A 14194-nucleotide genomic window follows, 5' to 3' on the forward strand; every position below is an offset into this window, starting at 1 on the left:
GGGACGACATTACCGTCTGTCCATCCCTCGAGAGCGGTATGCAGTAGTTGTAATACTAGAGAGTCAGCCATGAGTTGCCCCTTGCTATTGAAACATAAGTAGTGCAATGGCAAGGAGAGCAAAACGTGGTTGAGCTGGTCGGCCCTGGCGTAAGTGGCTAGCATCCTTGAAAAGAAAGCGGTGGAGGCCAATGCAAAATCCGCTGTGCAATAGACTGCAGCTACTCCGATCGTGTCAGATATCTGGCCGGCCCACTGCTGTGAGTCGAGAGAGAGATAGATAGATAGATAGATAGATAGATAGATAGATAGATAGAGAGAGAGAGAGAGAGAGAGAGAGAGAGAGAGAGAGAGGAGAGAGAGAGAGGAGAGAGAGAGAGAGAAGAGAGAGAGAGAGAGAGAGAGAGAGAGAGAGAGAGAGAGAGAGAGAGAGAGAGAGAGAGAGAGTCACTTGGGGAGCAATGGAATGACAGGAGCCTACAATTTAATTTATAAATAGCTAGATCATCATGATAGGAGCCTACAATTTATTTTATAATAGCTAGATCATCACTCACTCTCTCTCTCTCTCTCTCTCTCTCTCTCTCTCTCTCTCTCTCTCTCTCTCTCATCCTTCTCCTCTTCCCTTGATTTGCGGGCTACTGCACACCTCTCTCGACTTGTGAGTCGTGACTCATAACTTGTGAGCACAAGGCTTGTTTATCAGCCCCACAACTCCAGGACGTGCGGTATCCGTCCGTCAATTTCCGAGGATTTTGCTCGCTATTTGAGGTGTCTGTCGAGCAGTGTTTGGGAAAAATCTGTCTCAGCTTTATATAGTGCCGTTTTCGATTTCCAAAATGCCGGTTGAGCGCAACGGGAAAAGGAGAAATTCTACCCCAAAATAGAGAAAAATAGTGTAAAAACCCGAAAAAGTAACCTATCTTTAAAAATTTCCTCTTGGAAAATTCAAGGAAAGGAATTTTGTAGGTTTGGAAAATTTATTTTTCCCGATGCCCATGAAGGCAGGAGGCCTGGAGGCCAATACTACCGCTATTCGTTCGCTACTGTTCGAGGCTGGCAGCCACACTGGAAGTGTGATCGGCCATGGATGATGGCAGCCACATCACTGGAAGAGGACCATCCGTGAATGGCGCCTTGACTCCCCACCTGTGCCACTCTTCAAAGAAGTTTGAGGGGTGAGTCTGCTTGTAGCTCGAGCCTCGAGGTGAAGCCGGTCCCTTGGAGCCCAGGTGCGCTGCCAGCTCTCACTGTTGCGCTGTGCAGCCGGGAGACGCAGGGCACACTCAGACAATATACTCTCTCTCTCTCTCTCTCACACAGACACACACACACACACACACACACTCTGTGACACACACAAACACACACACACACACTCTGTGTGGCAGTGTGCAGTCTTTAGCTTCTAGCAAAATGCATGAGCGCCCCAGCTACACTCTAGTCGCTCAGACTTAAGGCCTTGGCTTTCCGTTGCCATATTCACCCTCTTGTAAAGAGGAAGGCTTAACATCGCAATGTCTTCATACCACCAATCGTGTTGGAATTAGGGTTGCAGAGAAACACACACAGCTTGGAGAAGACGAAGGAAGCTCAAGGCACACAATAGAGAGTGTGTTACTTAGTGTGCAATGGAAAGATGGATAGCCCTAGAGTGATGGGCGTATATACAATGCACGGGGGAAAAAACCTCCTAAAGAGGGAAAAAATGCCCCGACGGTCCTAGTGTGTTCACACACATCACTACCACATGTATATGGTAACAAATCCCCCCTGGAGTGATGCGGTGAACGAGAGCTGGCACATGAGTAAAGGGAAGTGCCATGCCCTGAGGACAGGATCAGTCCACAAAGGGGAGTAAGCCCAAAGCTTTGCGGAAAGCTTCAAGCTTCTCACGAGACAATGCCTTTGTGAAAAGATCTGCAAGGTTGTCCTGTGTTGGCACATAAGCCAAGCTGATCTCTCCTGCTGAGAGCCTCTCCCTGACATAGTGGTAATGCACCTCAATGTGCTTTGTGCGAGCATGAAAAACTGGGTTCCTCGCAACTGCCAATGCGCTCTGACTGTCAGTGTAGATAGTGTTGGCAGTGTCCTGTCCAACACCCAAGTCAGCCATAAGGCGTCTGAGCCATACACACTCAACCGTAGCTGTGAAGACTGCCCTGTACTCAGCCTCACAACTCGAAGTGGCCACAGTAGGTTGCTTCTTGCTCAACCATGATATACATGAACTGCCAAGCATGAAACAAAAACCACTTGTGGACACTCGCGTGTCAAAACAACCAGCCCAATCTGAGTCCGAAAAAGCATGTAAGTCTGGCGGCAATGATCCCCCCTTGGGATAAAACAAGCCAAGATGTAAAGTGCCACTAAGGTAGCGGAAAATCCTCTTGACAGCCTGCCAATGCTTAGACCCTGGGCTATGCATAAATTTGCTGACCTGCGAGACTGCAAACTGAATATCTGGCCTCGTGTTGCATACATAAATGAGGCAGCCAACAGCAGTTTGGTAAAGAGTGACATCAGCAGGATTGCCAGCATCATGTAGACTCAACTTCAAACCTGTTTCCATGGGAGTGGCAATAGGTTTGCAATCCTCAAGTCCAAACTTACATAGCAATGTCTCTATGTAACTTTTCTGACACAAGGCAATACCACCATCACACTACTTAAACTGTATACCCAAGTAATGATGCAACAGCCCCAAATCTTTCATCTTGAAAGTAGCATTCAAATCAGCCTTAAATTCAGCAATATGTCTCTCATTTGGTCCAGTGATCAGCAAATCATCAACATAAAGAACCACAATGAGAAATACATCATCCTCACGCTTTACATACAATGTGCTTTCTGTTGGACTGTTACGAAAGCCTCGTTTAACCAAATGAGTGTCAGCTTTCTCATACCAAGCACGAGGAGATTGCTTCAACCCATACAAAGCCTTCTTACATTTGCACACTTTGTCCTCTTGTCCTTTTATGACAAAACCGCGAGGCTGCGTTACATAAACTTCCTCAAATATGTCACCATTCAAGAAAGCAGTAACAATGTCTGATTGATGTACATCCCAACCAAACTGAGCTGCCAATGCACATAGAATACGCACAGTAGTCATACGACAAGTGGGAGCAAAAGTCTCTTCATAATCTATGCCTTTTTGTTGTGCATAACCCTTTGCAACAAGTCGAGCCTTATGGCGATCGATCTCACCATCCGGCTTGCGTTTCAACTTGTAAACCCACTTCGTACCAATGGCCTTTTTGCCAGGAGGCAAATCACATAAAGTCCATGTGTCATTCTCTATAAGTGCATCATATTCTGATTTCATGGCAGCAATCCAATTTTCTGAATTCTGTGCTTCATCAAAAGACAGAGGCTCCTCAACATCATGTAAACTAGACACAGCCAAAGCATAACAATCTGATGCATAAGATGCATGGCGAGAGCCTGAACGAGTACGACTAGATAAAGGTGCATCCAATTTACTGTCACGCAAAGTGTGCACCAGCCATTTTGGCATACCTCTAGCCTGCTCATTTTCAGCCCTTTCCTCATCAAGTACATCATGTACATCTGCATCAGTAATAGGCTGTTCTAAAACATTTTCAGAAACCCCCATAGGCTGTACATTTGCCTCATTGGAACTTACATTCGTATTTCCACCACTGAAAAGAGGCAACAAAGTGTCATAAATGTCCTGTGAGCTTACATTACTGTCTCTAGTACATGACAGCAAGGGTTGAACAGAATCTTCCACAAACACTACATCCCGTGAAACCAAAATACGTTTTGTTTGCGGATGATACAACCTGTAACCTTTGCTTTCAGCACTATAACCAACAAAAATACATTTGACAGCCTTATCATCCAATTTTCTGCGCTGCACTTGTGGCACCAAAGCATATGCCAAACAGCCAAAAACACGCATGTGCTCAATAGAAGGTTTTCTATCATGCCATGCTTCATATGGAGTAATAGACTGCAAAGCTTTTGTAGGACACCTGTTAAGTACATAAGTGGCACACATGATGGCCTCAAGCCAAAAAGAATGCGGCAAAGCTTGACTTTTGACCATACATCGTGCCATTTCCGTTAGTGACCTGTTTTTCCTCTCAGCAACACCATTTTGCTGAGGTGTATAAGGCACTGTACATTGGTGTTTTATCCCACGACTAGCCAGAAATGCATTAAATTCATGAGACATATACTCCCCCCCTCGATCGGAACGGAGGGTGCCCATAGTACATTTTGAGACATTTTCAGCCATAGCCAAAAATTGTTTGAAGCACATAAAAACTTCGGACTTTGCTTTAAGCGGAAATACCCATGCATGCCTGGAGTAATCATCAATGAAAGTCACGAAGTACAGGTAATTGCCCAAGGACGGAGTTTGCATGGGCCCACAAACATCACTATGCACAAGCTGCAACCTGCATGTGGCCCTAACTGAACCATCCTTTGGAAACTTAGAACGCTGCATTTTACCCAGAATACAGCCTTCACAAACATGTTTGATAGGTGCTTCAAGAGGCGGCAAAGAAGCAACCATATCAGATTTCTGCAAACGCAGCAAACTGGCAAAATTCAGATGACCAAAACGTGCATGCCAAAGTTTTGCATCTGAAATAGCCCTTGAATCTGCAACAGCATTTGCAAAATTTTGTCCACACTTGTCATACAAAGTGAGCTTATACAGCCCACGGCACAAAAGCCCAGATGCAACAATTTCATCACCAAAACTGAGATCATGAACTGTACATCTGTCATCCACAAATTTGACTACAAGTCCAAGTCTAGCAAGTGCGGATACAGACAATAGATTCTTCTTGATCCCAGGTACATAAAGTGCATCAACAAGTGTGAAGGAACTGCCATTAGCAGCAGTGAGCACAATCTTTCCAACTCCATGAACTGGATAAGAGGCGTTGTTGGCACAAGTGACTGAATTCCCATGAGGGACAGACTCGAGAGAGGTAAACAATTCACGATGTGAGGTAATGTGCTTTGTAGCACCACTGTCGAAATACCACACATGTGAATCTGCAGCAACTGACAAGCATGCATCATGGACAGCAGGATTGTAAGTGCACTCTGCGCTAAAAGCCCATTCTGCATCAACATCAGCATCACAATCTCCTTTCACAGAAGACTCAACAATGGCTGCATTTGTAGTGGAACCAGCATTTGCAGTGGAACCACCCTCTTTCTTCTTAGCCTCTTTGGCATTCAACTTAGGACACGACTTGATCAAGTGATCATTGGCTTTACAATAATGGCAACACATCTTCTTTTTGCCCTTATCACCAGAATTGCCAGACGAAGTGCTGCCAGCAGAAGCATTAGGAACAGAATTTTTGCCACTCGCAGCAGAACCATAAGAAGTGGCTGCATTACTGTTACCACCCTTTCTTTGAGAAGCAATAAAAGCCTGTTCAATTGCACGCTGCCTAGTCCTGTTTTTTCTAGAAAGTGACTCTTGCAACAGCAATGTGCATAATGCATCAAACTTGACAACTTCAGGATTTCCTTGGGTCATCAGTCTCCAAGTACTAGCAAAAGTCTGGTAGGAATCTGGTAAGGCATCAAGAACAGTCTGCACAAGGGAACTGTCAGAAATGACTTCACCTGCAGAAATGAGTTGCTCATTGATATCCTTGACACTAGCAAGGAAAGTGTCCATATCATCTTCCTCATGCATAATCTTCGACTCTAGCTCTTTACGCAGCAAAGCAATTTTAGCCTCATTGCGGCTTGCATAAAGACCTGCTAGAATATCCCAAGCCTGTTTTGCAGATTTTGCTGAACGGATGTGAGGAATAATGGTGCGCTTCACAGACAACGCAATCAATGCATGAGCCTGTGCATCCTTAACATCCCAACGAGCTTGTTCTGCTGTAGGCAAAACAACTCTAACAGCTGCAATCCTTGCAGCAAGACCTGCAACATCCTCAATATCGCCTACATCTTCAGAACCAGGACGTACATCAATGCCCTGCACAATGTTCCAGACACCTTTTGACACAAGAACGTGTTGCATCATATAAGCCCACATAGGGTAGTTGTCCCCATCCAACCTGTCCTCAGCAGCAAACATCTTGAACACATCTGTGTTGTTGTTGTCAGCCATGGTAAATGCTGCACCTGATGTGAAAACTGCCCGAAAATAGGAGAAATGGAGCGGGAACAACTTGTGCTATATAGCACAAACCGTAGAAGACTATAAGGCACCTGTTATGCAGAAAACGGCACTGACAGAAAATCTGCACAAAATGACGAAATAACCTGTGCAGTACTGCCCGTAGTGGAAACGGAGGCCGAAATGAGCCCAAATCAAAATTCTGAGCAGACCAAACTCTTCAAGCTCTCCCAAAATATTTGTCGACCTGCGAACGCTTGCCAAAGCTCACTGAAATCGGAGAAAGTGAGCAGGCGTGTGCTGGAGCAGCTGGCGACTAAGCCCGGGAGGACGTGACCTGCTCTGATACCAATTGTTGGAATTAGGGTTGCAGAGAAACACACACAGCTTGGAGAAGACGAAGGAAGCTCAAGGCACACAATAGAGAGTGTGTTACTTAGTGTGCAATGGAAAGATGGATAGCCCTAGAGTGATGGGCGTATATACAATGCACGGGGGAAAAAACCTCCTAAAGAGGGAAAAAATGCCCCGGCGGTCCTAGTGTGTTCACACACATCACTACCACATGTATATGGTAACAAATCCATGCGAGGCTTCTTCGCCCTTGCCCCTGTGCTGATCCCATTCCATAAAAAGCTTCCTCCTGGACTCTGCATCGAGTTGTTGGGCATTGGCCATGCAAGTAGGTTAGGGTCAGTGAAGGCCTTCATGACTACAACATCTATGCACATGTTTACAATTCCAAGCTCCTCAGATTCAATCAATACACTTTCACAGCTATATTATAAAGCTCTAGTACATTCCTTCCAATTCTGAAGCACGACCTGGTTAAGAAAACCCTCTGTGCGTGCAATCAAATTTTCCTCGCCAAAATCCACTGCATTTGTAGCAGTCAACTCCAACCTGACTCCATAACAGAACTTTGCAGCAAGTTCAAAGGCATCAGGACCACCCGGAATGTCTGAAAGGTGCACATGAATCTCATTATCTACTCGATTGAAATTAATCCGAGCCGTGCAGAACTTGATCGGGGGTTGGGTGGTCTTTTGGGGCTGCAGCCGCTGCATGTGATGATTAGGCTAATCGTCCTCAGTAGAGAGCAGCCGTTGACGTTGCTACAATACTCACGCAGGAACCAGAGCTAGCAATTAGGGGCCTCGACCTTAATTTTCTTCCTTGTCCTCCATCTCCTCCTGCTCTTCGGATCTGGAAACAAATTAGGTAAGGCTCGGGCTCTCTCTCTCTCTCTCTCTCTCTCTCTCCATCCAATGTGGCGACTTTGAAACGCGTTGTAATTGTTTTTTGTACTGGTGCAGCCCACAGGATGATCCTTCTTCCCATAGAGAAGCATCGGCCTTATCGATACTCATGCACATCCAATGCCCTACTAATTTGCATGATGTCCTCACTCAGCTCGTGCACTCCAAGGCGCACCACCATTTCAAGGCAGTGTCTCAAAGTCTTCAGGCTTGCTATTGCTCTACATTTACACTCGTCTCCATATGTGCTAGCTCCGAGAAGCCATGCTAGGAGAGGGAGGAGGGTGCTGTCTGGGTGTGCATGCAGAGAGAGGAGGGTACTCACCGACCAAAGCTAGAGCTCGTAGCTTTGCAGCTCCACTGGCGTCTCTCTCTCTCTCTCTCTCTCTCTCTCTCTCTCTCTCTCTCTCTCTCTGTGAGTCGCGAGGAAGCTAAAGTAAAATTCGCGAGGAGGGTGAAGCTAGGGAAGCCTTGCAGTAATTGGGGGTGAGTGGTTAGTGAGACCCAGGTTCCAAAATGTCATGTGGCATCTCTCTCTCTCTCTGTCTCATTCTTGCAGTGCACATTGTACACTGAGCTGGCCGGCTACAGTACCTAGTAGGACTCGTCTCTCTCTCTCCCTCTCTCTCACAGAAAGCCAAAATCTTCTTCTTCTTCCTACCGGATGCAAGAGCTCTCGACATGTGTCAAGGAGGGGGGGGCGGAATCACTCCCCGCATTATTAATAGTACTAGCTTGCGCAACCCGCCTACCGGCGGGTCTTGCTCGCTCTTACTATGACACAAATTAAATTAATGACACACATGGTATTCATAAGTTCATGGCGCGCGCACGCGCGCGCGTGCACACACACACACACACACACACAAAGAGCGCAACATGGTTTTCATTCCAAATAGGAGCCAATAGTTTTGTTGCAAAAAAGAGGCTTCTTGATAAGAGAGTAATCATCAGAAACATAAGGGATAAAATATAAGGGAAGGGATAAAACATAAGGAATCCCAACCCCAAAAAGAGATCACCATCAAACCAAACCCATTGTAGAAGACATCATTTAGGTTGAAAGCGAAGCTTGCGATAGACACGGTTTGCACCCGGAACACCTAGGGCCCAATGTATCGCACACTTCGTCCAAGCCGCCTTGGAGTATCATCGACAACATACATTCTCACTTTCTAATTCTCTGCTTCAAATCCAAAGGAAGGTAGTGCATTTATGGGCCGTTGATACCCTATGTCTCTAAGAGAGACATGACCCCGTCCTGCTGCCTCGTCTAGCTCTAAGGCAACATGATAGTATCCTATGAGTCCTAAATAGCACGTGGACTCATATAGACCTACCAATAGATGGGATGGATAATAGTGTTTTCTACAAAAAAGAAAGAGTATGTTAAGAAAAATCCAAACCTATTGCAAGACATAAATAATAATAATTCAAAAGCCATACCTTATGACATCAAAGTCTTCTAAGATATGGACAACATCATTTGCAGGTATGGGTCCCCTCCAAAAAAGTGGATCTATGCTTCATAAAACACGATTAGTATGCTTTAGTCTTTCAAACTTTAAAGTGAGGCTCATTTTTTTGTAAAGTTTCAACAAATTACCTCGAATATATTTAGATACCCTATCCATTGTGTATTTGACTGTAGATCGGTTGGCCATCTATAAACAACAACAAAAATTAGGATTAATATAAAACTTCATTTAACAAAAAGTTAATGACAAAGAGTAATGCATGGATGAAAGATAGTATGATACTTTAAACATTTCTTACCTCTAGCACTTCTTTGTAGACAATGTTTGGGCTGCAAGCCATTGGATTTGCATTTGAATTTGCTATTGATGTTTGAATACCATTCATCAAAATATTTATTGCAGTAGAAGAACGCACGCGAGACATTGCTACATAGAGTTGACCATGAGTAAAAACAGGTGTAGCAAGGTACAAACCTAAGAATCCAAGTGTTTGACCTTGTGCCTTGTTGATGGTCATTCCAAATGCAAGTCTCACAAGAAATTGTCTACGCTTCATTTCAAAAGGTAATCCTTGAGAACCTCCTATGATAAAGTCGATCCTTGGTATGAACACATTGTCTCCAACATGAGAGCCTGTGATTACTTCCGCCTCAATGACCCTGTGATAAAAATGCTTACATATCAATCTTGTCCCATTGCATAAACCATGCCTTGGATCCAGGTTGCGAATTAGGAGCATGATTGGAGCATTCTCTTTCACGTGCAAGCAGTGTGGTGGGAAGCCACCACCAAGATCCAATGAGTTTAAAAACTCTATTGGATAAAACCCACCATTACAATCTGATGTACAAAGAGAATCTGCACTCAAGTATTTTTTGTCAAGTCCTCTCATTTTATGCATAGCCAAGTCATTGATTATGGAAACATCCTTATTGCGTGGTGCAAGAATACCTCTGTCCCTAAAGAAGCTTGCATGTCTTTGGACATTTTGTAAGTCACCATATATACCGTGAATTCGGCCTTGAACATTGTTATCTTCGAGTATCATACTACTTGGAAATGCTACAGTATCAAGTAAATCCCCATGACATACATTCCCATTGCCAATGTCTAGTACCCATTTTGCAAAGTCTCTCTCAACCAAGTCATTGGAACAATGAAGTACACACATATTCTCTATTAGCTTTAGAGTTTTCACATGTTTCCATACATAAGATTGGCACAAAGAGACATCAAAAATATCTGCTTGACTTCCTTTGCAAAGTCTCTCTCAACCAAGTCATTGGAACAATGAAGTACACGCATATTCTCTATTACCTTCAGAGTTTTCACATGTTTCCATACATAAGATCGGCACAAAGAGACATCAAAAATATCTGCTCGACTTCCTTTGGGCACAACTGGTAAAATTTGTCTATAATCACCCCCAAGGAGAAACACCTTTCCCCCAAACAATGCATCACTTTGCATAATTAACATCTCTCAATGTTTTGTCCAAGGCCTCAAAAGCATAATGATGGACCATGGGAGCCTCATCCCAGATGATCAATGATGCTAATCTCAAAAGCTCTGCAAGTTGACTATTTACTTTGATGTTGCGTGTTGATTCAGAATGCACTTCTATTGGTATCTTAAATCTCGAATGTGCTGTACGTCCATTGCTAAGAAGTAAAGCTGCAATTCCCAAGGATGCACATGATAAAGCGACATTCTATTGACCACGTACACGAGAAAGTAGTGCATTATAGAGATAAGTCTTCCCAGTCCCACCGGGTCCATCCAAGAAAAAAATTGTTCCATTTGATGAGTCAACTGCTTGCATGATTTTGTTATAAGCAGCTCTTTGTCCACAATTTAAAGATGATTCCACACGAATGGCTAGTGTCATCTGTTAGTTTGCATTGAAAATCCTCTCTTCTGCTATCAAACTACTCCCACATCCAGATAATACAGAATGGTCTACTTTGGGCATCCCAGAGTAGTCACAAAGTCATTTCCCATATGATTGAAGCAGAGACTCCAAGCTCCATAATGCTTGATTCTTAGCTATCTCATGACATACACCCTCATCACTTGTACATTCATGCAAATCATAAACATAATCCTCAGAAAGCTCCAAGGAGAATCGGTGCCACATTGTACCTGGACATAATGGCTTACAAAATACCAAGATCATAACAAATAATTGTCGTAATTGCAAGCCGGTACTTGTACATGATGCCTCTTGCAAACACATAAACCATTCATCATCATTTTGTAGCAAACCCCTAGCACTGCAAGCTTCCTTGAAAGTGGCATAGGTTTGTCCATTGAAAGTGCGAAGCTCCTCAAATGATCTACAACCCTTGCATATAGTAAGCAGCATACGCAAATAATAAAGATTGCTTGCATTGGGAACAACATTGTACATTCTCCCGATAGTATCACCTCTTTGCCTATGTGACCACACTTTATTAGTGGGGTTCCAAACCCATTCGGAGGGAAAATCTATATATAATAAATATTTGCTTCCCGATATTGTAGATTCGCTGCAAACCACTCTGTAAGTGTTGTCTTCCTATTATCATCATTATTCACCAAATTGGATATGTTAGTAGAGTCTCCAAAAGCAACCATATTCTGTTGTGGGAGATGTACTTGCAAATGCAATATATCAGGCTTTTCCTCATGCAATGAGAACCCAAAAATTCTCCAGTTGCCTCCAATGCGGATACATAGCGTGCATCTAAATAACTCTTGATTTCATCAAGAACACCTTCTCCATCTTGGAGCACAATCGTGGCCCTATCATGTCCTTTGTACACATAATTATAGAGATACTTCATTGCTAATATGGTTGAGCATATCTCTACATTGATGTGAGCTTTATACCTTAGAGACAACAATGGATTATAGGGAACAATCCATCTGTTATCAAGCCTCTCTTGCTTTGAACCACATATTGACCATCATCTCGCCGCATATACCTTGGATATCCATCACCATCAGCAGAAGTAGATTCACAAAACTCGCGTGGGTATTTGAATCTACATCTTTGATCTACCATGCATGGAGCATTTGGATCCAATGCGCCATATAGACCATGAACATTGCAACGACTCACAACATCATACAAATCAGGAAATAAATTTTTATATGGAAGTTTAGTACAAACCATTCTATCGTAATTCCACATCTCTGTCGGCTTATATTCGGATGCAAGAATCAGTAAGATACGAGCATGGGGAAGACCTCTCTTCTGAAATTCTATCACACAAACATGTCCAACAACCTTTCCAAAGATAGCCCTTTTAATTAAGAAGCAAGTCCATCAAATCTTTGAATTTATGATAAAATACGCGTGTAGTCAAGTCAGGACGATCAGAAGCAGTTTGTCCTGGCAATAACGCATCTTCTATTTCCTTTCACCTTGGGTTGCATGTGAAAGTTATGAATAGATCAGGCTTTCCTCTCTTACGTACACTTGCCATAGAATCTTGATAGAGTTGCTGCATGTACCGAGGTCTCCCCACAAAAGATGAAGGAAATACAATTCTTCGTTCAACATTAACACCCATGACCCCATGCCCATTGTCACTGGAAGCAAGCATGTCTGGGTGAAAGCATATTAACCTGTCATGCTTTTTCATGTCCCGGACAATGCTAACTAGCACAATTTTGACATATGCTAACTAGTACAATAACTTGAGCTACATCTCCAAGATCTATGACATATGAATATCAATAGAAAGCACTTGAAACAAGGAATCCAAATGTACAACCTCTGACAAATTTTGATATTATTTGTAAAAAATTTACCGGACGCCCAACTTTTTGAAGATGTGCTAACTTGAAACTGCTAACTAGCACAAAAAGCGCGACAGGTTAACATGCTTTCACTCGTCTGCAAGGCCTCGATACACTTATGCACGAATTGATCTCTGATTGTTTCTAAACCATAATAACCTTGACTCCTCCATAGTACTGTAGGCATCAACAATGTACTGCTGTAACAATCATCCTCCACGTAAAAGGCATTCTGTGGTGTCACTCCTAATTTGCAACCTAAAAGTGTAGTATTGTTTTTGTGTAATAAATTACTACTCATTGGGAGTTTGCGATATATATGGATGCCACCGATCCTCTCCATTAGGAAATAATAGAACATATAGTCAAGGCTTCAACTTGGTCCTTGTGTTCTTTGAAGCACAAAGACAATTGTTGCACAACCTCATTCTGGAAATTTTCCATGAATGTATAGAGTTCATGTTGATTGATTTCCAAATGTGTAGTTTCGTCCTTGATACCCTGCAATGCCAAAATCACCTCCTCTCGAAAGGCAATGTGGTCTTCTTCACCTTGAACTTGTTTGCAATTCTTTTGTAAGTAGTTTTTGCACTCTTGTTGGACAGCTTCGTTGCGTTCACAAAGTCCATGAATGATTTGTAAACGCTTTGAAGCTGGACCCTCGCAATTCAATTGCCCCTCTGATCTGGCCAACTGCTATGTGGCTCGTACGCTATTGCGCTCTGGAGGTGTAGGCATGATGAATTCATTTACATCATGATCTCCTTGAGAAACATTCCCAGAGTCGGAAGAAGGGCTATCCATCATTGAAAGAGAATAGATGCATGAATTAATTGCAAGTGATCATGAAAATGTATGTTGGTAACAACATGTATGGTTAAGTAGAAACAGATTATGATGAAGTGGAACAAACTAGGTCTAAAAAGAGAGAGACACTTGTCACTGCTTAGTCATGGAGATGCATATAGCATGGATATATATACAAAGGGAGATAGATAGCTCGGTCGTGCTTTCTTGCAGCAACGCCGATAGCTGTGGGAAAGCCCGTCATGTGGCAAATTATAATTAATCATAACATGGATATATATAGAGAGGGAGATAAAAAGATAGATAGAGGAGGGGGGGGGGGGGGGGGGGGGGGGGGGAGAAGAGGGGGAGAAGCATGTATAAGTGAATTATAAAAATCTAGGTATAAAAAGAGAAAGAGATTTTTCATTTTCTAGAGAGAGGAGAGAAAGAGAGGGAGGGACAAACTTGTCATTGCAAGCCATTAGATGCAGTATTTCTCATGGGCAAGCCATTATATGGTGTCTACTTTTACGACCTGCTAAGTAATTTTGGTGTCATGGCATTGTGTTTAGTCATGAATACCATATATACAAAGTGTTGACCTATCCCATAAGTATATATATAAGTTATTATTACCTTGCAGACGTCTCAAAATGCATTCCACCATGACCATTGACATCTTTGAGTTCTACTCGAAATGCTCTGAAATGTATTTTTATTTGCATACCTGCAGTGTGCAATGTGCAG

General features: G+C 43.1%; 1 pseudogene; it reads right to left on the reverse strand.

The window, feature by feature from the left end:
* Positions 1–1400: 1400 nt before the first annotated feature.
* Positions 1401–7486, reverse strand: LOC147421705 (BTB/POZ domain-containing protein At1g30440-like; annotated as a pseudogene).
* Positions 7487–14194: the final 6708 nt, after the last annotated feature.

The sequence above is a fragment of the Adiantum capillus-veneris genome, chromosome 27 (assembly GCF_014529385.1).
Source record: "Adiantum capillus-veneris isolate H3 chromosome 27, ASM1452938v2, whole genome shotgun sequence".
In the NCBI taxonomy this organism is placed as follows: domain Eukaryota; kingdom Viridiplantae; phylum Streptophyta; class Polypodiopsida; order Polypodiales; family Pteridaceae; genus Adiantum; species Adiantum capillus-veneris.